The sequence below is a fragment of the Leptonychotes weddellii genome, chromosome 1, assembly GCF_054177405.1.
Source record: "Leptonychotes weddellii isolate Sample4059 chromosome 1, ASM5417740v2, whole genome shotgun sequence".
Classification (NCBI taxonomy): domain Eukaryota; kingdom Metazoa; phylum Chordata; class Mammalia; order Carnivora; family Phocidae; genus Leptonychotes; species Leptonychotes weddellii.
This window is the reverse complement of record NC_138369.1, coordinates 133,763,522-133,789,810: the sequence shown is the minus strand read 5'-3', so window position 1 is coordinate 133,789,810 and position 26,289 is coordinate 133,763,522. Positions and strand designations below refer to the sequence as shown.

Here is a 26,289-nt window from a genome sequence, read left to right as displayed (position 1 = left end):
CCTCATATTAAACACATTAAAATTAATTTCAGCTGCATCAAAAAGTTGGCATGCAAGTCGGTCCCAGGATTTGTTTTTGTTTTTTGTTTTAATTGGTTTGAATAGAATGGCAAAATAATTCCAGGGTTTCAAGATGGAAATGAAGAGTTTACTATTCATGAGCCCACTTATTAAGAATGATGCAGCCATCTGAGCCATCTAGTATTTGGTACCACTGTGAACCAGAAGGTCAACACTCCAGGGAGAGCCTGAGCTAGAAAAAATCAACACTTAAAAGTCCTCTCTCTCGTGCTTGCTTCGGCAGCACATATACTAAAAGTTCTCTCTCGAGTCAGTTACTCTAGCCTTCTGGAAGAAGAAAAGTTTCAGAAGTCACCTTAAAAGATAATCCAAGATGTGCAGAAACAATTTTTGTAGAAGGGTGTTCATTGTAACAGTATTTATCATAATGAGAAATTGGGAACAGCCAAATAGCCAGAAAGTATTGGTAAAACAAATTATGATACATTTACACAATGGGATACAACAGAATCATAAAATAATGTTATGTTGTAGTAATACTAGAATTCATAAGAAAAATTTATGATATATTAAGCTAATTTTTATGTATGTTGAGAGAAAAAAGGTAGGCTAAAAAACAGTAGACTCCAAAAGAATTGTGCTTATCTCTCAGGCAATGCCAAAAAAGCTGAATTTTTTTCCCTGTACTTTTCTATAAGTCTTTTGTATTAAAAAAAAGAGAAATAAATGCCATAAAAAGATATTTTGTTTGCAAAATCTGCTGAGAGATGGTGGATATTTTAATCTCTTATTTTTAAACTAGAACCCTCAAATGACTTGGCTTTTTAGAGATTCATCTACTTTTTATATATCTCATCAATTTTTAAAAATATCTGTCACTTCCTATCATATTTGGAGGTTTTCTGCTCTCTACTTATGCAATGCTTTGGGGAAATTAAATTTGATTGTGTCAAAGTCATCAGAAAAGCCTTGACTTAGTTTCTGTGAAGCCTCTTTAAAAGTGGTTAGGTGGTGTTAATAGGCTGTTAAATTGGTCAAGAGGCCACCAGCACTGAAATAAAGTGGTTCTTTATCACTGCAAAAACCTCCACAGATAAACTCCGCCCTCGAAGCAACATGCAAACCCCAGAACCTGAAAAGAAGACACACACACGCTAAGCCAGGGTGCATGCAGAGCACAGATCAAACTCCTTATTTGAAGATGGAGGATTGAGGCTTCAACCAGTAAGACGGTGAGCTGGGGAAAGACCAGGCCTTAGGTCAGAATACTCTTGTGTGGGAGGATCCTTGTCTGCTACAATTTCATGGCACAAATGAGAATAACTCTTGGCTAGATGGGAAATTCTATGAAACCCTAGTATCTAAGATTGTCAGGAAACTATAGCGTTATTGTATTAGTTGTTCTTGATTTGAGACACATGTATTTAGAAAACTACAAAATAACCCCCTTCTCCCAAAGCAGCACAAAGAGGGACATTCTAAGATCATGACTCCTTATAGCAATGGTTGGAGTTCTCAGTGTTCCTGCCACCACAGCTCTCTACCCATGACCTGGAGCTCCTCCTTTTTCCCTGGCACCCGTGTTTCTTACCTCCACTCCACCCATTGTACAAAGCCACTTCATGAAGGATGATGGAGCGGCATTTCTCTTTGCTTCCAGCCTAGAGTGGTTGCATGCTCTAGGGGAGGAGAGAGCAGAAACTCCAGGCCCCAGAGGCGCTGCAGTCTGGCTTGGTGTGGTGGGATGCAAGTACCATGGGAATAACGAGACCCAGGTTGGTAGAGGGAAAGAGTAGGGTGAGGAAGAGCAGAGGGAGACTGGGGAGAAGAGGTGAATAACGTGGGCAAGGTCAGGGCACCATGCATGGCTTTGGTGGGCGGGGGGGCCCAGGCATGGAAACTGCTAGAGGGGGCAGGAGGGAGGAATGGTTGGTAAAGCAGAGGCACTTTCAACGGAAGTCTGTGGATTATAGTTTTAGTTTTGTGTGTTTGAAAATATCTTTACTTTTCTCCATCACCCAAATTGTGCTTTAGTTGGGTATAGCAGTCTAAGTTGAGAGTTTTGTTCATCAAATTTTGTTCGCCTTGAAGAATGCTTTTTCCATCATTTTGTGGCATAATATTGCCACTGAGAGGTCTGGTAGTATTCTCTTTTTCGTGTGATAATCTGTATTTTCTTTCTGACACATTTAAGATTTCCTTTTATTCTTTATGTTCTAAGTCTCATCACAGTGTTCCAAGTGGGAATTTATTTTTATTTATCCTTTTGTCACCTAGAGCCAACTTTCGACCTGATGACCTATGGTTTTCTTTAGCTCTGGGGGAATTCTTAGCCATACTTTTATGCTAAGCAACTTACATTGCTTCTCACTTGTTCTTTTCATTCTCTTTTTTTAGGTCTCATGTTATATGCATGTAATCACTCTTTTATATATTTAAGCTCTTTGTCTCTCTGTGTTGAATTTGGGGTGAGCATCTTGGTTTGATCTTACCAGTCACCAGTACTTCCTTTAGTGAGTCTAAAGTTTATTCCAACTATTAAGTATTTTTTAAACTTCCAATGAGTACCTTTTAATTTCCAAGAGTTCTATTTGTTATTTTGAACATCCATTTATTCTTGCTTCATTTATGCCTGATTTTGTTCCATATGGCTAGTTCTTTTTATAACTATTATTCTCTTATCTCTTCAGGCTTCCTTATTTTAACCAATTTGTTATACCATTCATTAAAATTAATTTTTTTCTGCAGTGAATTCATGTTCTGATTTAATGCTTTATTGACTGTATTTTAGGATTTCATGGATTTTAGAATTTTGATTTGTAAGCCTATTTTGAATTGGAATTTTTTATTGTTGTTTGTCTTTAATTTTTTTTTTCTCTCTTCTCTCTATTTCTCTAAATCCATTGGTTTTGTAGTTGTCTCTTTACTTGGCCCCCTGGAATTCCATTTCAGAACCAGATGCTATGAAAGCAGTTCAGCACTCTTGGCCAAGGTGGTGTCAGAGATAACTTGGGTCCAGTCGCTGGGCCAACACATGGCTTGGTTCTTTTCCTGGTTTCATGGCTGGATCTCTTTATCTTCCCAGGTACACAGACTCTCCTAATTCATAGCTCAGGCAGCCTCTCTAAGTTGATCACCCCAATTTAGGTCCCTTGTTGCAAGTGGTGTAGGCTCCCTGCAATGCGGCCACCACTATCTAATTCTGAGCCTGGAGACCAGCAGGTCCATGGTGTTAGCCCAGCTCACTCTTTGGCATTATGTTGCTTTTTCTGGTCCATGGAGATAGCAATCTTTTTTTTCCCTTGAACTCTGCAATGTCATTTTTGTTTCCTTTTTTATAGTTTATCTTTGCCATGTGTTTAGGGGAAGAAGAGCAATGCAGGAATCTGCTGTGCTTGGATATGTCTAATTGATGTACTCTGGCTCATACATTAATAAGCTAGCTGTAAATGAGGGGCTGGGGAAGCAAGTTTCCTTTCTGCTGTCTCAGAGAGCCAGGGCTCTGAATATGGACATTTCTCCAAATTTAGCAACAATGTTCAGGTACCAGGCAACCAGAAAGTTTGCCAATATTTACTACATTTAATAAAATACAGTTTCCAAAAAATAAAGCTGTTGAAGTGCCCATGGGGTTGCGTATGGGGCAAGACCATCCATTGTGCTAAATAGTCACCATTTACTCTTCTGAATCCACTCTCCACTCTTCTACACGCTGCACTGTGCTCCCTGGAGGCTGATCTACATAGACTGCATCAACCAGCTTCCTGGCCCTTTGCTTCCTGTTGGGTTGAGCTAGTGGGAGGGGATGGAGGAGATGGGAAGGTAGCAGATGGGCGAGGTTTGGGAATTTAGTTATAAATTCCCTCCTGGCTGGATTGCAGGTTGTTCCTCTCCTGAAAGGTGTCTGTTGGGTGGCCATCTTTTACAGCTGGGGTTCTGGCTACCACTCCTTTTCCCTGCCCCTTCAGGTTCCCACTATTGCTAGCCCTGGGGACTTACCCAACACTTCTGGCTTCCCTTACCTCTCTACATACCTTATAAATAGCTTCATTTAAACTCTCCTCGATTATCCCATTAGCTTGTTCTATCAGTTCCCCGCCAGGATCCTGAATAATACCTCCATCCCCACTGTGACATATGATGGGGTCTTATTTTCTCATCTTGCCGATCAAAGTGCTAGAATATATTTCCTTTTGTTTCCTTCTCAAACCCCAAATCAATTGAGTTCCATGAAAAAAATATGACAGCAGGAGAAATCTGTCATTAGGGTTTCAAAATTTATTTTCTAGAGCTATAGCCTGGCCATGCAACATAAAAAGTGCCCCTCCACCCCCAAAATCATGAATTTGGGCCTCCATTTCAGACCATGAGGGAGACTGAGTCATATTTTTCTTTTTTAAAAAGTGTATTGGCTGGTCCTGAGGCAAACAGATAGATGTTAAGGAAGAAGGATTCACAGAAAAAATACAAAATGATAAATAGTGCTCTTAACCTTTCCACATATTCCAATGGACATATTGCTTCCTTCACAAGTACCACAACTATGAGGAGGCTAAAATTAATACCCTGAGTGGATTTTCTTTTACAAAGAGAAAAATTGTATGTGTCTGAATTCTCATAAAGCTCTACAAAGTACTTCCTTGTTGAAAGAGCTGTTTTCCCCAGTTGCTTCTGATTGATGTATAATTTCCTCTCACATTCTAACAGATGTCTTAGCCATTTCTGCCACCTGTAGCATGAAATCCTCTGCCCATAAAACCTTTACTAATATGATACAGTAATGAATCAATTGAAAATTACTCTACTTTGCTTAAAAAAATTTCAAGAAAACAAGGTCATATAAAGGTAACAAATAAAAAAAAAATCAACTCTTAGTATAGGTTCAACCCCTTCCCCATCTACTAGTAGAGTTATGTATGTGATCACGGATCTTCAGAATGATGGATGAGGGAACTCCATTATCTCAAAAAATGTATGATTATATTTAATATTACTGAATGCATTTTATATGCCTAGCTCTTCTCCAAATTTTATGGGGAATGAAGAAATACGATATGCGACACTTACAAACAGCATACAATATAATAGGAACGACAGTGAAAATCATTGAAATCATATTAAATGCTTAATTGTGTGCCGTTAAATGGAGAGAAGTTCAGAGAACTCTGGTATGTTCCTGTATAATGTATTTCATTGTTCCTAATTGGTCAACCAGCTTAGACCAGTCAGTCTTGGTAGATGACCCAGTTAATATCCGTGACCACATCTCTCTTCCCAAGCCTTCTCTCTATATGGCTTGAAATTGTGTTCCATTTTTCACATTCACATCAGATGACTGCTTCTAAAAAGTTTTACAATGATGATTCTAACATTAGGTTTCTTATATCCTATACTTATTGCAACTAATTTTCTGAACCTGTAAATAAAACTTCATACTCATCCCTATTCCATTATGCTGGTTTTTTAGGCCTGTTGTTCCAATTCATTAAACAAATTTGGATCCTGTTTTGATCATTCAGTTTATAAAAAGGTTCTTCTCCAAACTTTGGTCATCTGAAGTTTCATTTTGGATATATCTTATATGTAAGGAATTTTAGTGTACTGTGGAGTTTGGAAACCTTATTGTTTACATTATCTCATTTTATCATCAATATTTCTGGGCAGTACTTATTCTCTTTCTTATAGGTGTGGAAGCTCAGAAGCAGCAAATGCAGAGCTGGGACAGGATGATACATGTCTTCAGACTAGTGCCTGAGTGTTCTTTCTTTCTTTAAAATATATTTTTAGAAAGAGGTCTTTCATTTATTTCTAATATCACAGGTAATATGTTAGCACATTAACATTGCATAAAACCAAACACCGTAGATTAAGTGAACACTCCCTTGGTCCTTCCTGCAACCCCTTGTCCCTCTCCAGAGGTAAGCCAACTCCGCTTGGAGTGTATTCTTCAGGAAGTTTTCCCATGCACTTCTTCACTTTTGGAAATAGTTCATTTTGTGGGGTATCATACTGTACTTGTTTTTCTGAAATTTGTCCTTTCCACTTCATAACATATTGTAGAGCCCTTTCCATGTCAGCATTTACAAATATTACTCATCTCTTTACCTGATGCACAGTGCTCCATTGCAGGGATGAGTACAACATATTTAACTTTCCCTTTGTTGATAGATGTTAAGATTGTTTCATTGTAATAAATATCTTGTACATGACTCTTTGGGTACACGTGTGGGAACTTCTCTAGGCTAGAGACCTAGAAGTGGAATTGCTGCTTGATCTTTAAATGCAATTGTCTGCTAGGCAGTGGATCCCTCTAACCAGCTTACAGACTGGGCAACACCCTTCCGTCTTGCTCAAATAAATATTATGAACATCTTTGCAAAATACTGTGTTGAGAAAAAGATTGTGCCTGGTACTCTTGTATTCTATCTTTTAGCTCTCTCAGAAAATAATATGAAGTTAGTTTAACCTGTCTCAATCGTTAGCTCACTAATGTTTATGTAATATGCATTCTAGAGTATTGCAGAATGTATACTAAGTTTGTTCACTCTGTAGATTCTATAATCCATTTTTTTCTCCTTTAAGAAAATCTGTATTGTTGCCTGGCTTAGATTTCTGGGACCTGTCCTATTTTCTATTTCCCTGAGACTATCTGAGACAGTGTTTCTGAGACTTATAATCTTTGATTCCGTCTGCAAAGCCTGGATCCTGGGTTCTCTCTGCCTCTCATCATTTAGGTTGGGCCCCAATTTATTCTCTGTGGCATCTGTTATACCCTTCTCAGTTTGAAGATTGTGTTCCTTGCTGGAGAAGAAAGAAGCAATTGAGTAGCCTTCCCTGTTATCATTTAACAGGATCTTCTCTAAGCAGTTAGCTTATACTTGCCTACATCTTCTTGCTTTACACTGTGTGTATGTTTTCAAAGCCCTCTCTGTGGCTCATATCATCTAGCACTCTGCACGACCTTCCGTCACTTTCTTACAGGATTTGTATGATTTTCTTATTCACCTTGATTGGTGTCTTTTCTTTCATCTTTTGTATATGTCAGTTCAAAATACAGACTCATCAGAAAACTCCATGTTGGGTCATATTGGTTTCTGCAGGTAATGATTGCACCACAAAGTTTAATTTTTCAGAGTTTCACAATTAAAAAAAAAAACCCTGATATATTCCTTTTTATTGCCTCTGGACTTGGGGTTATATTTATATTCCCATGAGCTTTTGGAAGTTTATTTTCCTAAAGCCTCAATTACATGTCTACTATAACAAAAGGTTCTTCATTTTTTTTTCTACTACAGATTCTAGGATGGCGTGCCTACTTTCTTTCATTTTCAGGAAGGCAAGGATTGCATTTTATTTCATATGTTCACTGAAATATTTTTATCATATGAACATCACCAACAAATCCTTCCTCTCTGGTCAGAACTGAGGCTAGTGTAGCACTTCCTTCTTTCTTGTGCTTTTTGAAAGATAAAATCATCAGGAAGGCAAGTCAAGAATGTATTAAATTCTAAGATTGTTGTAGAGATTTTGAACAGATGTCTAAGTACTTGAAGCAACACATCAGTATGACAACTTGCCTCTGTGTCATTTTTATCATTTGATTTAAGAAAGCATTCTCCAGCTCTTCTATTCAGCTTGGCATTCCTAGCACGCTCCTACAAATAGCAGTAATCTCTCACTCATGTTTAATCTTCTCCATATGCTGTATGCTGTACTTGTGGATTCCATATATTTGCAGTTTTGACACATGGTGGTACTATATACCCATTTTTATCAGATCTGTTTATATTGAAAAACATATACCATTTCATTGCTTAAGCCAGTTCTATTTCCTCAAATTTCAGGGACATCTAGGAAATTATAGTTATAAGTGTGGTGCATCCACACATGATGTGTTGCCCATTCCCCTTCAGAAATAAAGGAATTATCCCCCAGTCAACCAAACTCAAATTGAGAGACATTCTATAGTATGCCCAAGTATTCCTCAAAAATGTCAAGGTCATCAAAAACAAGGAAAATCCGAGAAATTGTCCCAGCCAGAAGGGTCTTAAGGACATATGACTGGGACTTAATGTGATATCTTAGATAGGGTCCTGGAACAGAAAAAAGGAAACTAATGAAATCCAAATAAGGCATGACACTTAATAATAATGTATTCTATCGCTTTGTCCGTTGTGACCAACGTGTGATAGTGATACAGATGTTAACCACAGGGGCCACTGGATGTGGGATATACAGGAACTCTGTATGAACTTGGCAACTTTTCTGTAAATCTCTAATTATTCTAAAATAAAAATGTTTATTTAAAAAAATAATAAAGGAATTTTTACTCCAGCTCCTGGCAACGCCACCAAAGTCAGTCTTTGCCTGTCCGTCTCTGCCAGGACTGTCTCAGCTGAAGAGAGCTGCCTCATCTCCCAAGGCCATGTCCCTTCCAGGGTGGCCTGTGTCCAGTGACTGATTGATGTGGTGATAAAGGGTCTGGCGCTCTTGCCCCAGTTCAGGATGGCTTTGAAGGGTTATCACATCCTCAGAACTCTCAGCAGGCATCAGAACACCACTTCTCCCTCTGCTCAGTTCTACTTCTTCCTTCCCATCCGCAGGTGTTCATACCAAGAGCACTCGCGGATAAACTTCCTGCAAGCGAATCTCCATCTCAGGGTCAGCTTCCTGAGAAACCCAGCCTGGGAGAATCCGCTTGTTTTAAGGTCAGTTACGTTGTATTATCTTGTATGTTCAAACATGAGTAATTGAGCCTTAAGTATTATTCCTGGTCTGGTTCTCTGTTATTTCCTTAGAATTACTGGGCTTCTCTTTCTCCCCTTATGCATCTTCTTTCTATGCCATTCATGTTAACTTCCATTTACGTGATTTAGAAGTTTCTTCTGAGCCTTTTTCTCCCTTCCCTTCAAACTTTACGTGAAGCTCTTTGACTAGTAACCTTTGTCCCTAAAACATTTTTTTTTCTAATCTTCTTAACATGCATTTCTTGCTTTGCCAAGAGTCTATTATTTTGGTATTACGAATCAGAGTTGAGAAGAAAAATATTGACGCCATCTTCTGAAACACCTTCTTCTTAATCGTCCAAAGGCAGAGCTTTCAGCTGGAAGAGCCAGGATAGTGCTGATTCAGTCAGTCCTCTGCCTGTGACCACCCCCCCGCCGCCCCCACCAGCAGCTGGGGAGCCTCTGTCCGAGAGTCTTCCACTGAGAAGACTCAGTGTGAGGCACTGACTCTCAAAGGAGGGCCAGTGGGCTCACATCCTTGGAGGAGTCCTTGGGGGCCAATGAGCCCTATGTGTCAGTTTGGGTCCTCTGGGGAGCACGATGAGGTGGAGTGAGGAGTCAAGCTAAAAAGGGAGGAAGTGGCTAGGGCAGGGAAAGATCTCAGGCAGTCAAGTGGTCTGCACCTGTCAAAAGGGAGTGGCGCAGATGCAGAATTGTGCAGGCAGAGCCTCAGACTGTGTTGCAGATCTAGCAGAGTCTCAGCCCGTCCACTGGGGGAGATTTGGAGCAAAGCCTGCTTATTAGGGTTAGCCTGCAACGGGCAGAAGCACTCCGGGTGCTCGGTCATTGACTGAGGGCTGCCTGTGAAGTGTAGGGCCCAGCCTTCAAACTTGAGGCAGATCCCGAAGGTGCTGCAGCTGGAGACCCTCAGGGACCCATACTCCTTGCAGCTGAGTGGCACCTTCTTTCTTGAAGAGAGATCCAAGTGGTGCACCCACATAGCTGCCATAGTCCTCCCTGGGTCATTAGGGTCTCATTCTCTATACATGTTCAGGGAGCAGTCCCTCCAGGATTCCAGCACGCCCCGCTTCCTGAGGACGAGGGAGGCTAGTGCAAGAGCCACAGGCCTCATGGCACACAATACCGTTCAGAATGGGGTTCTCATTGCCGGAGAGACCGTGAGGATCCAGGCACAGCACCTCATCTTACCATCTGCTTTCTTGAACCATTGTCTACATTGCCCAGGTCAGTTGGGTCCTGCAGGAAGCAGATGCCGAGACACGACTGGAAGTGCAAGACATTGATGGGAGGTAGGATGTGGGGACAATGCCTGAGAAAGATAAAAGGGAGGAGGAAAGACAAGGTAGGGCAAGCCTTTAGACCATGATGCAGATCTGACATCTGCAAAATGAAAGAGGGAGGGAAGCAGAATTAGGAAGCAAGTACATCAGACTGCAGGGTGGATCTGACCGTCTTGGCCAGCCCGTGGGAGCTCTGCATCAAAGACGGTCTGTTAGAGAAGTCCTGCTTATGGGCGCAGTGGCCAGGCCCTGGCTCTGCCACGCTCAGCCCTTGACTGGGGCTGCCTGGCATGGGCATGGCCTTGGCACTGCAGCCGCCAGCAATGGCAAGTTCTTTGTTGAAAGAAGAATCTGGACGGAAGGTCTCTACACCCCCCACATTGCTGGAGCATGCTAACTCCGGCTCCATGGCATTGGGGAACCAGTGTTCACCCCCTCTGATGGCACGGTCACATATCCTGGCCTGACCATGGCTTTACAGAGTAATGTATCTTCAGGGGGCCTAAAAATCTAGTTTGGGGTGGGGGGAGGAAGCTCTTGTCTATAAAATAGAGCATTTAATCTTATGGGGAACCTATCTTTCTAGGATGTGACAAGAACATGTGCTGCTCAGTATTCAGCGGAGTAGGATGGACTGCTGCTGCTTTTTTTTTTTTTAAAGATTTTATTTATTTATTTGAGAGAGAGAATGAGATAGAGAGCATGAGAGGGGGGAGAGTCAGAGAGAGAGGCAGACTCCTTGCTGAGCAGGGAGCCCGACGTGGGACTCGATCCTGGGACTCCGGGATCATGACCTGAGCCGAAGGCAGTCGCTTAACCAACTGAGCCACCCAGGCACCCTTTTTTTTTGGCTTTTTAAAAAAAGTGAGGGGCACCTGCATGGCTCAGTCAGTTAAGCATCTGACTTTGGCTCAGGTCATGATCCCAGGGTCCTGGAACGGAGCCCCGAGTTGGGTTCTGCGCTCAGCAGGGAGTCTGCTTGTCTCTCTCTCTCCCTCTGCCCCTCCCTCCCGCTTGTCCTCACTCTCGAATAAATAAATAATCTTAAAAAATTGATAAACTTGACGTTTAACATCACGTAAGTGTAAGATGTACAGCATGTTGCTTTGGTACATTTATATATTGTAATATGATTGCTAATGTAGCAATATTTATCACATTACATAATTATCGTACAATATTATTGTCTATATTCACAATACTGTGCATTAGCTCTCTACAACTTATTTACTGTGAAGAATGCCTTTGGTATTTTGCCTGGGATTGTGTCAAATCTTTAGATGGCTTTGGGTAGTATGGCCATTTTTACAGTATTAATTCTACTGATCTATGAACACAAGATGTCTTTCTATTTGTCTCCTACAATTTCTGTCAGCAAAGCTTCGTAGTTTTCACTGTACAGGTCTTTCACATCCCTGGTTAAGTTTATTCCCAAATATTTTGTTGTTTTGATGCTATTGTCAGTGGGATGGTTTTATTTCTTTTTCTGATGCTTAATTACTAATATAAAGGAATGCAATTGATTTCTGTATGTTGATTTTGTATCCTGCCTTTTTACTGAAGTCACTGATTATTTCTAACAGTTTTTCAACTGATTCTTTGGGATTCTCTATGTCCAGGATCTTATCATCAGCAAATAATTTTTACTTCTTCCTTTCCAATTTGGATGCCTTTTATTTCTTTGTCTCGCCTAATTGCCCTAGCTAGGAATTCCAGTATTATAATGAATAGGAGCGGCAAGAGTGGGCATCCTTGCCTTGCTCCTGATCTTAGGGGAAATGCTTTCAATTTCTCTCCATTGAGTATAATGTTAGCAGTGGGTTTGTCTTATATGGCCTTTGTTATGTTGAGGTATGTTCTTTCTATACTTGTCTGTTAAGGTTTTTATCACGAAAAGATGTTGTTTTATCAATAATTTTTCTGCATCTATTGAGATAATCATGTGATTTTTATCTTTCATTTTATTGGCATGATGTATTACATTTATTGAATTGCATATGTCAGATCATCCTTACATTGCATGGATAAATCCCGCTTGGTTATAAAAGTATATAATCCTTTTAATGTATTCTTGAATTCGGTTTACTGATATATTGTTGAGAATTCCTGCATCTGTATTTATCAGGGATGTTGGTCCTTATATTTTTTTTGTGTGATATTCTTATCTGGTTTTGATTTCAAAGTAATGCTGGCCTCATAGAATGAGTTTGGATGTATTCTTTTCTTGATATTTTAGAAGAGTTTGAGGAGGAGTGATGTTAATTCTTTAAATGTTGATAGAATTCTCCAGTGAAGCCATTTGGTCCTGGGATTTTCTGTGTTGGGAGTTTTTTGATTACTGAGTCAATCTCTCTACTTGTTATCAATCTGTTCAGATTTTTTATTCCTTATTTAGTCTTGGTAAATTGTGTTTCTAGAAATGTATCCATTTCATCTAGGTTATGTAATTTGTTGGCCTATAATTGTTTATAGTAGTCTCATGATTCTACATATTTCTGTAGTATCAGTTGTAAGCCCTCCTCTTTCATTTCTAATTTTATTTTTTTCTTAGTTAAGTTTAGCTAAAGGTTTGTCAATTTTATTTATCTTTTCAAAGATCTAACTCTTAGTTCCATTGAAACTTTCTATTGTTTTTCTGGTCTCTATTAAATTATTTCTACTCTAATCAAAAACTAATGATGTAATATATGGTGATTAACATAACATAATAATAATAAAAAAAGTTCAACAACAAAAATAAACTGCAAAAACCATGAAAAAAAATTATTTCTACTCTAATCCTTATTATTTCCTTCCTTCTGCTAGCTTTGGGCTTATTTTGTTCTTTTCTTTTTCCTAGTTCCTTAAGGTGCAAAGTTAGGTGTTTATCTGAGATCTTTCTAATTTTTAATATATGCATTTATCCCTATAGACTTTCTTCTCAGAACTGCTTTTGCTGCATTCCGCAATATTTGATATGTTGTGTTCTCATTTTCGTTTGTTTTGAGATAATTTTTTATTTCCTTTTTGATTTCTACTTTGACCCAATGGTTGTTTAGCAGTATGTTGTTTAGTTTCCATGTATTTGTAGATCTCACTTTCCTCTTGTTGTTGATTTCTTGTTTCATACCATCGTGGTCAGAAAAGATGGTTGGTATGATCTCAATCTTAAATTTGCTAAGATTTGTTTTGTGGCCGATCATATGATCTGTCCTGGAGAATGTTCCATGTGCACTTGAAAAGAATGTATATTCTGTTGCTGTTAGATGTGAGGTTCTGTATATGTCCATTAAGTCCATTTACTCTAAAGTATGGTTCAATTCCATATCAATTCTTTGTTGATTTTCTGTCTGGATGACCTATCTATTGCTAATAGTGGAGTATTGAGGTCCTCTACGATTTTGCACTGTTGTCTATTGCTCCCTTGATATCTGTTATTAATTGCTTAATATATTTCAGTGCTCAGGTGTTAGGAGTGTATATATTTACAATTGTTATATCTTTTTGATGTATGGACCTCTTTATCATTAGATGATGACCTTCGTTGTCTTTTGTTACCCTTTTTGGCTTGAAGTCTATTTTGTCTGATATAAATATGGCTACAGCCACCTTCTTTTTGTATCTGTTTGCTTGGAATGTCGTCTTCCATCCTTTGACTTTAAGCTTCTGTGTGTCTCTAGATCTGAAATGAGTCTCCTGCAAGCAGCATACAGTAGGGTCTTGTTTCTTATACATCCAGCTGCTTTGTGCCTTTTGATTAGTGAGTTCAATCCATTTACTGTTGTTCTTCCCATTTTGCAGATGGTGAAGCTGAGGCATAGAGAAGTACAGTGACTTTTCCAAGGTCATATCGAGAGCAGGCAATGAAGACAGGGTGTAGATCAAAGCAGCCTGGCTCCAAGTCCACCTAGGAACTCCTACACTACACTGCCCACTAAAAGATTTATCAAGCCTCCCTGTGGTGCCTCAAGAAATCCTACAGGAAGATTCAAGAATAGGTGGCTACTTGATAAAACTTTAGCCAAAGAAGGGTCCTTTGCCAGGGGGAATCACTCTCTTGCTTTTCCCAATGGGAGCCAATATTGCCATATGCCATGCCTCTTCATGAAGGCTGCTAATTCTAGTGCTTCTGAGACAGCTCTTTTCAGTATGAAGGTTGGTTTCCTTCTAAACTGTTACTCTTCACTCCCCATTATTTGTAGCCATGGCCTATCGGCTAAGCAATTAACACCTGGAAAGGAGCTTATTTCCCTGGTGGCATTCTAGAATAATTTATTAATTTCTTCCCACCTGTTTGCCAGGACTATTCATTCAGTGAGCCTCTTGGTCTAGGGGCCTGTGAGAAGCCTCTCAAATTCACTTTAGTCTTCTCTATATTGTTATTTCTTACCCTTAGGAAACAAGCAAGGCAATGAATGCTTAGTAAAAAATTAACATGGAAAGTACACTAATTCATTTTAGAAAGATTTTCTATTGGAAGGTTTTTCCAGTTAACCTTCCATCTCTTATTATCCAGAAAATTAAATTAACAAGAACGTACAATTTCCAGAGCAAGCTGGTCAATCCATATTTCAATGTAAAACAAAGTTAATATTTATGGTCATTAATCTAATTTTTCTCAAGAGTCTATTCATTTGATTAATGTTTTTTCCTTGTAACTCTCTTACTTAGCTTGTACATCTCTCCAATCTAATTTCTCCTTGTTTGAAAATGGCTTAAGAATTTTATCCTGAGTATAAGAAAATGTTCATGGAATTAGTCCACGGGATAAATATCACAGAAGAGCTACTCCTGGGACATGGAAAACCACATCATTGTTCTCATCACCTAAAGGACAGTTAAACATCTTTGAGGTTCTGGTTTGTGTTTCGGCACAGGCTCAACAATACTGATTGGCCATAATATTGTATGATGTATATTATCAGGTGTTAGATTTAACTGTGAACCCACCAAGTTTGTAGATGTAATATTTATAAGATTCTTCAAAGCCTGTGGACAATTTCCTGGGTTCTGGGAAGCGAGGACCATGTTTCTCAAATCATGGTCCATGACCATGTATATCAGATCGTCTTATGGATAGTGTTAAAAATGCAAATGCCCAGGCCCTTGGTAGAACTACTGAATGACAATATTCAAAGTCAGGCCCTAGCACATGCATTTTTATAATTCTTAAGCACATTGAAGTTTGAGCACCACAGGTCAGCCGAAGTAAACAATTTAGGTTAAGAATCAATGGAGGGTAGAACTTTTTGTGGATATTCACAATCTGATTCTAAAATTTACCTGGAAAGGCAGAGGAATTAGAATGGTCAAAACAGTTCTAGAAAAGAACAAGGTTGGAAGAGTCATACTACTTGGCTTCAAGGCTTACTAAAAAGGTACAGTAATCAAAACTGTGTGGTATTGGTGAAAAGATAGATACATAGATTGGAAGAACAGAATAGAGAACCCAGAAATAGACCCACACAAATATGGTCAATTGGGTTTTGACAAAAGTGCAAATGCAATTCAACAAAAGGTATGGGAACAATTGGATGCCAGTAAACATAAAAGTGAACCTCAAACTATACTCCAAGCCTTACAAAAAATTAGCTCAAAATGGATCACAGAACTGAGTATAAAATGTAAAACTATAAAACTTTTAGAAGAAACAATAGGTAGAAATCTTTGTGAGCTTGAGTTAGGCAGAGTTCTTAAAACAGCATAAGCATGAACCCTGAAAGAAAAATTAATAAATGGGACTTGATCAAAATTTAAAATTTTGCTTTGCACAGACATTGTTAAGAGAATGAAAGATAAGTTACAGACTGGGGGAAAATATTTGCACATCACATATCTGACAAAGGACTATTATCCAAAACATACAAAACTCTCAAAACTCAACAGTAAGACAATAACTCAATTAAAAAAATAAGTAGGGGCATCTGGGTGGCTCAGTCTGGGGTCATGGGATCAAGCCCTGCGACGGGCTCTGTGCTTAGCATCGAGTTGGCTTGTCCCTCTTCCTCTGCTCCTCCCCCTGCTTGCTCTCTTTCTCTCTCTTTCTCAGATAAATAAATAAATAGATAAAATCTTTAAATAATAATAAAAATTAATAAAAAATAAAAATTAAAAAGTAGGTAAAAGATTTGAACACATATTTTGTCATAGAAGATAATACATAGATGGCAAATAAATACATGGGAAGATGCTCAGTATATCATTATTTATTAGGGAAATGCCAATTAATACTGCAATGAAATAACATTAAATTCCTATCAGAATGTCTAAAACAAAACAAATTGACAACTCCAAGAGCTGATGAGGATGCAGAGTAACTGAAACTCATATATTGCTGATAAGAATACTATGAAATGGTACAGCTCCTGTATAAGAAACTATAAAAGTTTCTTATAGGTTTCTTATAAAATTAGGTATACATTTATCATAACATACAAAAATCCTGCTCTTAGGTATTCGTTGAAGAGAAGTGAAAATTTATGTTCACATAAAACCCTATATGCAAATATTTACAACAGCTTTATTCATAATTGCCAAAGATTGGAAACAACCCAAATATCTTTCAACTGGTGAATGAATAAACAAACAGTTGGACAGCCATACAATGGAATACTTATCAGCAATAAAGAATAAACTACTGATACATGCACCAAAATGGATGACTTTCATATGCATTTTTCTAAGTGGAACAAGACAGATCCAAAGGCTACATCCTCCATGATCACCTTTATATGGCATTCAGGAAAGAGCAAAACTATAGGGACAAATAACTGACCAGTGTTTGCCAGGGACTAAGGGAAAGGGGAATTTTTGACTACAAAGGGGCAGCACATATAAAGAAGTTTATTTAGGGTAATGGAACTCTTCTGTATTTTAATTGTGGTGGTGGTTACATGCCTCTATGATTCAGAAATATGCCAAAAAGTATGGATTTTACTTATGTGAATAAAAAAGAATCAGCTAAGGCATATCTGCCTTAAAACTGCCAATGAATCCAAACCTCTATTTATTGAGCATCTATTATGAGCAGGGCCTGGGCTGGTGGTATGAGGAAAACAAAGCTTTATAATAAGCTCCTTCTCTCCATAGACACCAGTCCAATGGAAGACACAAACCAGTGCACAAATAACTACCATGGGGCAGGGGGGATATGTGCCCAAAAAAGGAACAAAGAAGGTATAACTGGAGAATATTGGATATTTACAAGGAGAACTATACGTTTGGAAAACTGTCTGGCTGAGTCACAGTAGAAATAAATCAGATTGTACACTGACCAAAAATTAGACAGGATAAAGTTATGAGCACGGAAAAACTGATTATTGATCAGGAAGGGTAAGGTAATAAAAAGCAAACTCCAAATGTCGTAAGACTCAATCAATGCATGTAATGCTGTTTTTTAAAAAGGCAAGTCAAATGATTCAGTGTTCAGTGTTGATTCCTCCCAAGGAAGGGAAATGAAAAGATACGGGTATGAGGTTGTGGTATAAGTTGTGTTGACTTGGGATTCCATGAACAATTTCTTCATTCCTCCTGCCCCATAAAAATAGTTCCCTCCTCTGAGAACTACTGTTGGAAGAAGAGGCAGGTCTTCCATAAGTAGAATATGAAGGTTATTATCAGAAGAGACCTCTGTCTGTCTTGGATATGAGGGAGTCATCTGGTAGATCTTAAAGAGGAGGTTGCTGTAAAGGAGGTTTAAAATTAAAACTTCCCCCTTTCAGCATTATGTATCTAGGATAGTGGTTCTCAAAGCATGGACCCTACAAAGCTTCATTTGGGAACTTGTTAGAAATACAGATTCTAAGACTGTATGCCAAACCTACTGAATCAGAAACTGGGGTTGGGCCCAGCAATCTGTTTCAGTCGTCAGTGTGATTCTGATGAATGTCTGAGAGGTTTGGGAGTTTGAGATGTCAACCTGAATGCTGTGTTTAACCATTATAACCAGCTGGAGTGAAAAAGAAATATTAGCTTCTAGTGAACCCCCCATCCAGGCCCTTAATGGGCCCAACTGAAGGCTCTCCAGACCAATGATGTTTTAACCGATCATGTAAGACATTTGGACTGGCTCCATTCTATCTAGAACATTAGTTTTCAATGCTCAATTAGCATAAACACCTTGAATCTCTTCCACTTTTCTAAAGCCCTTATAAAATTATGACTTTTTCCCCTCAACAAACTAGTCAATGAATTTTTTTTTAACTGATGAGTGTCTTCTTGTCAGGCAACTAAATAAACTCCAAAGTCTGCTTTCTTTTCCACGGGTGAAGCTCTGGTGGTCTTGTCTTAGTCCTTTACAGACAGCAGGCAGTCAGCATGTTACTCTAGGATGTAAGGTTACTTTTTCATCCCCGGACCAGTACATTAGAATCAGAAGACCTATACTCTAATCCTCGTGCCAACCCAAATTGTGGAAGGCCTTGGAAGGGTACTTAACATGTCAAGAGTGTCAGTTTTCTCATCTATAAAAAGCAAGGAGGTAAGCATCAATCAACATGTGAAGTTGCTTAGTCAAGTGGAAAGTGGATATACATGTAAGTAAGCCTTATCATTTTGTAAGCCTTTCTCAATACTGCACTCAATACCCTCTGTTTTTTTTTTTCATTTGTCATCAGAGCACCCCACAGGAGAAGCCTGCAGCCTGGGCATGGTCCAGACTCCTCTGGAGGCCTTGCCAGCAGGACAACCACCATTGTTTTGGCATTAATCTGGATGAATGGAATAGCCGAAAATATGCCAGCTTGAGGGATCATAGATAAAAACATTAGATTATTATAGGAATACATTATAGACTTTCCAACAGAACTTGGAAATGGCATTGCAAATTGGCATGCAATTTACAATAAAAAAATGCTCTTCTAATCCTTGGAATGAACAATTGGCTTATAACAAATCTTCTGAGCCTCCTCAAATCAAAGTGTTCTGCATGCAGAGCATCTCATTACCTGACACAAACAAATAGGGTACAGCTGATGTCAGTGTCTAGCAGTACTAGGAAATAAACTGCTGCTTCTGGTAAATAAATGGGAATCTATATTGAGTTATTTGCTAAGGTCCAAATTAGTCCCTTGTAGTATATGCAACATTTCTCAAGAATAAAAAATGTTTCTCTGCCTAAATAATACCCTGACCCAGGCAATATTACTGTAATGTATCGGACATAGGAATGATCCTGACACTTCCCTAGGGTCTTTAGGAATAAGAGGATTTTTCTAAAGCATGCTAACATTGAAAGGAAAGTAGATCTCTGGGCAAGCAGAGAATATATTTAATGGAGAAGGGAAGGTGACATCACTTGTCTAGCTCTTTCTGTGAACCAGGCACTGCACTAAAAGTTACAAGTATTAACCTTATCCTCACAATAACTCTGAGAGGTAGCTATATTCCCCTCATTTGAACAGAATAAGACACTGTGGCTCAGAGCAGTTAAGTGGCTTCCACAAAGTCACACAGCACATAGTTTATGGCAGAACCGAGATTGACATTTGGCAGGTGGTCTTTATCTAGACAGTTGCAGCAGCCTCCTGTGCTAGATAGCTTCCCTATGCCCATCCAGATGCCCTCTCCACTCTTCTCTATCTTACTCTGCACTTGGAGAGGTTGTCCCAAGGTTTGCCTTCTGGTTTCCAGTTGTGTTTCACCAATGGGGGGTATTGGCCAGAAGTGAAAAGAGGGAGGAGAGTAAGGCCAAGGTTTTTATGCTCACCTCCCCAGCTCCCTCTTGCTCCAATGGCCCAGAAATCTTAGCTCCTCCACCCCCCGCCCCCGAGGACCCTGCATCCTGGCCACATCTTCCCAAATCTCCCAGTCTCAGTGTGCCATGCAATTAATTTTAGTTTGACCAGCTTATAACCCATCAAGGCTTAGAAATGACTGCCCTTCCATTTTGTTGTTGTTCTGTTGTTTGTCCTCATTCAAACGAAGTTGTTTGTTGAATGATAGACACAGTCTCTTATCCTACACAGTGTTCTATCTGAATAGGTCCCGGTTCAACATTTAGAGAGTGTCTCTACCTCTGGCTACAGCTCACTGAGAAAAACTAAAGGGTTTTTATGAACAAAAGCACCTCACTGAGCCATATGTGGTTTCTGAATGATGACATTCAGAGTTTGGTGAAAAACAGTGACAGAACCTGACATTTATACAAAGTTCTATAGCTTTGCATTCATTACTTTCTATTTAAGGGTATATTAGAAGCTACGTGTGGACCCAGAAAAAAAAAATAGCTGAACATGAAGTTACAGTAAAGTTATTTTTTTAAAGACAGGTAATGACTGAACTCTGATCAAGACATATAACAGCTGTTGAAGGTCTTGCCCCAAACTATTTTCATTAAGCTAATGAAATGGTCTGTTTTGGCAATGCTGTAACTCCTGTTTTCTGAGTGAATTTATTACCCATGACTTCCGAAGAATAAAGAGAAAATAGAAATAGACTATTTAACATGACAGACGCAGTGAATATTTTTACACATGTTAATGCCTTAGGCACAAATAAAACCCTTGGTGATCAGCAAACGTAACAGTCCTAACATTTTCAAAGGTGTTACTCTTAAAAGTCTAATGTCATGCATGGATGGGCAATACTTTTTTAAAAATCAGTTTCATCATATTTTTGTGCTTGAAATGACAAGGCATTTTGGAAATCATCATCTTACCTGATGGTAGTTAGTTATTCTATTATTAGATAATTATGGCACTTAACACAAGGAAGGAAGATAGAAACGGTTAGTATTTTAAAATATCTTCCTATAATTATGAAATATCCCTTTTAATCTCTAGCAATATTTCTTACCTCAATATCTGCTTTGCTGATATTAATTTAACTACATCAGGTTTACTTTGATTAGTGTTTGTGTAGGATACCTTTTCTCATCCTTTTATTTTCACATTTCTCTTTTTACTTAATGTGTGACTCCAGCACAAATAGCATATAGCTTGGTTTTGCCTTTTTAAAAATTTGGTCCGACAAACTGCCTTTTAATTGGGTTGTAGACCATTGACATTTAAAATAATTAATAATCAATGATATAGTTTGAGTCTAATATCTTGCTCTTTGTCCTCTTGTACTTTGTTCCTTTATTTCTCATTTCCTGCCTTCTCGTGCATGATGAAGGCATCTTTTATTATTCCATTTCTCTTTTTCCATTTTTTAGTTAACGTCTTCCATAGTTCTTTCAGTTGTTAAGCTAGAGACTACAATAGGCATCCTTGGTGTAATACAGCCTACTTTAAATGAGTACTTTTGATCTGATCACTTCCTAAATAAGGCAAGGACCTTGGCAACAGTTTAACTGTATGGAGTGCCCTCCACCATTTGTGCTATTGCTGTCATCTCTCTTATTTCTACGGATGCATTTATTATTGTTTCATGTAAGTAGTCGATATTCTTTTATATTTAACCATGTATTTACCCTTTCCAGTGCCCTTCCATGCTACTATCTGAGATCATTTTCTTTCAGCCTGAAGAACTTCCTAGTGTTTCTTTTGGTTCACAGCTGCTGGCACTGAATTCTCTCAGGTTTTATTTGTGAAAACTTCTTTACTTAACCTTCGTTTTTATTTGTCCATTTGCATTGTGGCATGATTTATGTATAATAAAATTCACCCATATTAGGTGTAGAGTTTGATGAACTTCGGTAAGTTGCATGGATTCGTGTATACAGTCATGCCTCCGGCCCCCCCACAATCCGATTTTAGAATACTTCTATCACCCACAAAAAAGTTCCCTTCTGCCTTTTGAAGTCCGTCCTTGCCCCCAGGGAACCACTGATCTGCTTCAGGTCATTGTAGTTCTGCCTTTTCTAGAATTTCATATAAATGAAGTCATAGAGTATGTTGTTTTTGTGACTAGTTTCTTCCATTTAGCATGGTGTTTTTGAGTTTTATCCATGTTGTTATGTGTTATCAGTAGTTCATTCCTCTTTTTTTTTTTTTTAAGATTTTTTATTTATTTATCTGAGAGAGAGAATGGGAGACAGAGAGCATGAGAAGGGGAGGATCAGAGGGAGAAGCAGACTCCCCGCCGAGCAGGGAGCCCGATGCGGGACTCGATCCCGGGACTCCAGGACCATGACCTGAGCCGAAGGCAGCCGCCTAACCAACTGAGCCACCCAGGCGCCCAGTAGTTCATTCCTCTTAATTACTGGGTAATAATCCATTGCATGGATATGCTATATTTTGATTATCCATTCAATAGATATTTGACATTTGTATTGTTACACTTGTGGCTATTATGAGTGCTTATGCTATAAACATTCATATACAAGTTTTGTGAGGACATGTTTTCATTTTTCTTGAGTAGATATCTAGGAGTGAAATTGCTGAACCATGTGGTAGGTATATGTGTTTAACTTTTTAAAAAAACTGCTAAACTGATTTTCAAAGTGGCTCTACCATTTTGCATTCCTGCTTATAATGTATGAGGACCCCAGTTGCTCTACAGTCAAAAAGGCTTAATATTGTCAATATTTTTAATTTCAGCCAACCTTCTGAGTAAACTCTGGTTTTAATTTGCATTTTCCTACTGGCTAATGATTTGGGACATCTTTTATGAGCTTGTGGCCATCAGTATACCTTTTTTGGTAAAATATTTCCTCAAATCTTTTGTCCAATTTGTCCCTGTCATATCTTGAGAAGTTTTTTTTTTTTTAACATATTCTGAATATAAGTCCTCCGTCAGATACAGGTTTTGTTTTGCAAATATTTTCTGTCTGTGGTTTGCCTTTTCATCTTTTTTGATATTAATATGATGGATTACATTGAATGATTTTGAGATATTGAACCAGTATCACATTACCAGGATAAATTCCTTTGATTGTGGTGTATTATTCTTTTATATATTACTGGATTCAGTTTGCTAATATCTTTGGGATTTTTGTGTTTCTGATTATCGAGTATGTTCATTTTTAGTTTTCTTTTCTTTGTACTATCTTTGTTTTTTGTATCAGGATAATGCCGATCTCATAAAGTAAGTTGGGAAGTGTTCATTCCTCTTCTGTTTTCTGGAAGAAATTGTGCAGAAATAATGTTATTTCTTCTTTAAACATTTTGAAAAAGATCTCTTTTTTTTTAAGATTTTATACTATGAATTCAATCTCTTTAATAGCTATGATAGTGGCAATTTCTCTCTCTTGCTAAAGACTTATCAGTTTTATTGAGCTTTTGATCTCGTTGATTTTTTCTACTGGTTTTGTTTTCAATTTCATTGATTTTTTTTGCTCTTATATTTATTTTTTCCATCCTGCTTATTTCAGTTTTATTTTACTCATATTTTTTAAGTTTCTCAAGGTGGAGTTTAGAATATTTATTTGAGAACCTTCATCTTTGCCAATATAAGCCTTTAATGCTATAAGTATCTCTCTAGGCAATGCTTTAATTGCATCCACATATTATGATATATTTTCATTTTTGTTCAGTTTTAGGTATTTTCTAATTTTTACTTTAGAAAAGTATTTTAAAGAATTCAAGAGGAGAATACTCTCTTATATTTACCTATATATTTGCTATTTTTGTTGCTCTGTCTTCATTTCTGATGTCCCAGTTTCCTCTAGTAACTTTTTCCTTCTATCTGAAGGACTTTCTTCAGCAGTTATTTTTGGACAGGTCTACTGGCTCTTAGTTTTCCTTCATTGAGAATGTCTTTATTTCACCTTCCTGTCTATATTTTACTGGATATAGAATTCTGGTTTGACAGTGTTTTTTCTTTTAGCACTTTATGAATATTGTTCCACTTCCTTTCTGTCCTCCATAGTTTCTGATAAGAATTCCACAGTCATTTGAATTGTTGTTTGCCTATAAATAATATGTCCATTTCCTCTGGTCACCTTCAAGTGTTTTTCTTTGTGGTTAGTTTATAAGTTTGCTTACAATGTGTCTGGGCACAGATTTCTTTGGATTTATTCTGTTGAGGTTGCTGAGCTCCTTGAGTCTGTAGATTTATGCCTTTGACAAAATTTGGGAAATTTCTAGCCAACATTTCTTCAGATAATTTTTCTACATTACTTTTATCATTTCCTGTGGGACCCTGATGACATCAGTGCTAGATCTTTTGATATTTCACAGGTGTCTGAAACTCTATTCTTTAAAAAAATCCTCTCTTGTTCACTTTGGGTAAATGCTATTGGTCTGTCTTCAAGTTCACTTACACTTTTCTCTGCCATCTCTATTCTGCTGTTGGGTCCATTTAGTAAGGTTTTTTTTCTTTTCAGTTTTGTATTTTTTTAGTTCTAAAATTGCCATTTGCTGCTTCTTTATATCTTTAATTTCTTTGCTGAGACTTTTTAGCTTTTTATATTTAAGAGTGTTTGCCTTTACTTTCTGGAGTATTTTTATAATAGTGGCTTGAAAGTTTTTATCAGATAATTCCTACATGTGTGTCATCTTGGCATTGGTGTATATTGATTATCTTTTACCACACAGGGTTGAGATTTTCCTGGTTCTTTATATGTTGATTACTATTGGAGTGTATCTTGGAATTTTGAATATTATGTTATGGGATCCTGAATATTTGTTTTGTTTTAACAGACAACCAACCCAGTTTGGTTCAGGTACAAGTTCCAATCAGCTTTCTATGGTTTCAATGTAATGTCTAATTGTAAAACTTTCTCAGTGCTATTCAGATCTGCCTTGCATGTGAACCACCCAGTGGCTAGTTTGGGACTAGTGGTCTATTCCATAGATCAGTTCTTATAATCTACGGCATGCTGTTTAGGGTCAAATCCATGAGTAGGGGCACTGGGTGGCTCAGTCGTTGGGCATCTGCCTTCGGCTCGGGTCATGATCATGGGATCCTGGGATCGAGCCCCGCGTTGGGCTCCCTGCTCAGCGGGAAACCTGCTTCTCCCTCTCCCACTCCCCCTACTTGTGTTCCTGCTCTTGCTATGTCTTTCTGTCAAATAAATAAATAAAATATTAAAAAAAAAAATCCATGAGTATACACTTGGAAATGAGCCCAGGAGTTCATAACCAACTTTATGGGGCTGCTTACCCAGTCTCCTCCCTATAGTAATCTCTTCAGTACTTTCTGGTTACCTGGAGTTCTCCAACCAGAATTGGGGCAATTTTTATCCACTCTGTTGCACACTTTTTGCAACTACAATGATGTCCAGGGCTTACCAGTAGGAGGACACAGAGAAGACAAAAAGCAATAGGGGTTTGTCTCACCCTCTGAGAATCATAGCGCCTCTGATCAGGGAGGAAGTTTCCCCTCCCCTCAGAATCCTGTAAGCCAGTTGTCACCAGTTGCTGCCACTGCCATAATGGGATTTCTTAGAGGCTGGGGTATGAAAGAATGAAGAAAAGGTAAAGGGGGAGGGGAGTTTTCCCCTACTCTGAGCATTAGGAGACTCTTACCTGCTCTTTGAGCCAGAACTAGACAACTTCTCCTGGAGCTCCCTCTGTCTGTGCAGATGCCCACATTCAGGTTTTGTGTTCCTTACAGTTGAACCTGGTATATTGGAGGAAAAAGATAATAAACTCACCACCAATTTGATGGTACTTCAAATTCTAGTCCTCTTCCCCAATCACCAGCTACTATTTAATTTTCAGAGTCCTTGAAAAGCTGCTGTATACCTTCTGCTCAGGTTTTTACCTGCATCCAGTCTGGAATATGTTTACACCATTATTTACCCAGAATGTGAGTATTCTATCTTGTTTGAACCACTGAATTATTGTTGGGTTATTGGTTACAGCACTGAAACCTATCCTAACTTATCGGGTCATTTCCACCATTCCTTTGTTTTCCACTTGCATCTATTCTGCAATCTTTCTATCTTGGATTAATCCTAAAATCCACCTTTCTGACCCCTACACCAAGAATGATGAGCTGGGCTGGAGAAAATTCATTCAATTGTGTGGGCTGGTGGTCTTTCACTTGTCAAATATCTCTGTACAGTTCTCTCCTGTTCTTCACAGAAATTACTATTAATGTTTTTCTTGCTCCTCAAAACGTTTATTCTCACTTTCTCAGCAGATGTCTTCACCTGCTACTTCTCAGAGAAAATGTAGCTACTAGACAGCTTCTTACTGCTTACCTATAGCTGTGTTTTTTTCTCCTGTTTTATTTATTTTTTTCAAGTTTTTTTTTAATTTTGAGATTTACCATAAAGATGTGACCTAAATTCTGCTTTTGTAACTTTTATTAAGGAGCTTTTTAAAAAATTTTATTATGTTAATCACCATACATTACATCATTAGTTTTTGATGTAGTGTTCCATGATTCATTGTCTGCGTATAACACCCAGGGCTCCATTCAATATGTGC

The 26,289-nt window shown here is 38.3% G+C and overlaps 1 long non-coding RNA gene across 1 annotated transcript in view; it reads left to right on the top strand.

Moving 5' to 3' along the window:
* The first annotated feature begins 8,629 nt into the window (after window positions 1–8,629).
* The window catches only part of LOC145723849 (uncharacterized), a 38,733-nt gene continuing 21,073 nt past the window's right edge, over window positions 8,630–26,289 (top strand). Inside the window, exon 1 of the long non-coding RNA XR_014149177.1 lies at window positions 8,630–8,729. This is a non-coding gene — a long non-coding RNA (uncharacterized LOC145723849). The remainder of the gene's footprint in view (window positions 8,730–26,289) is intronic.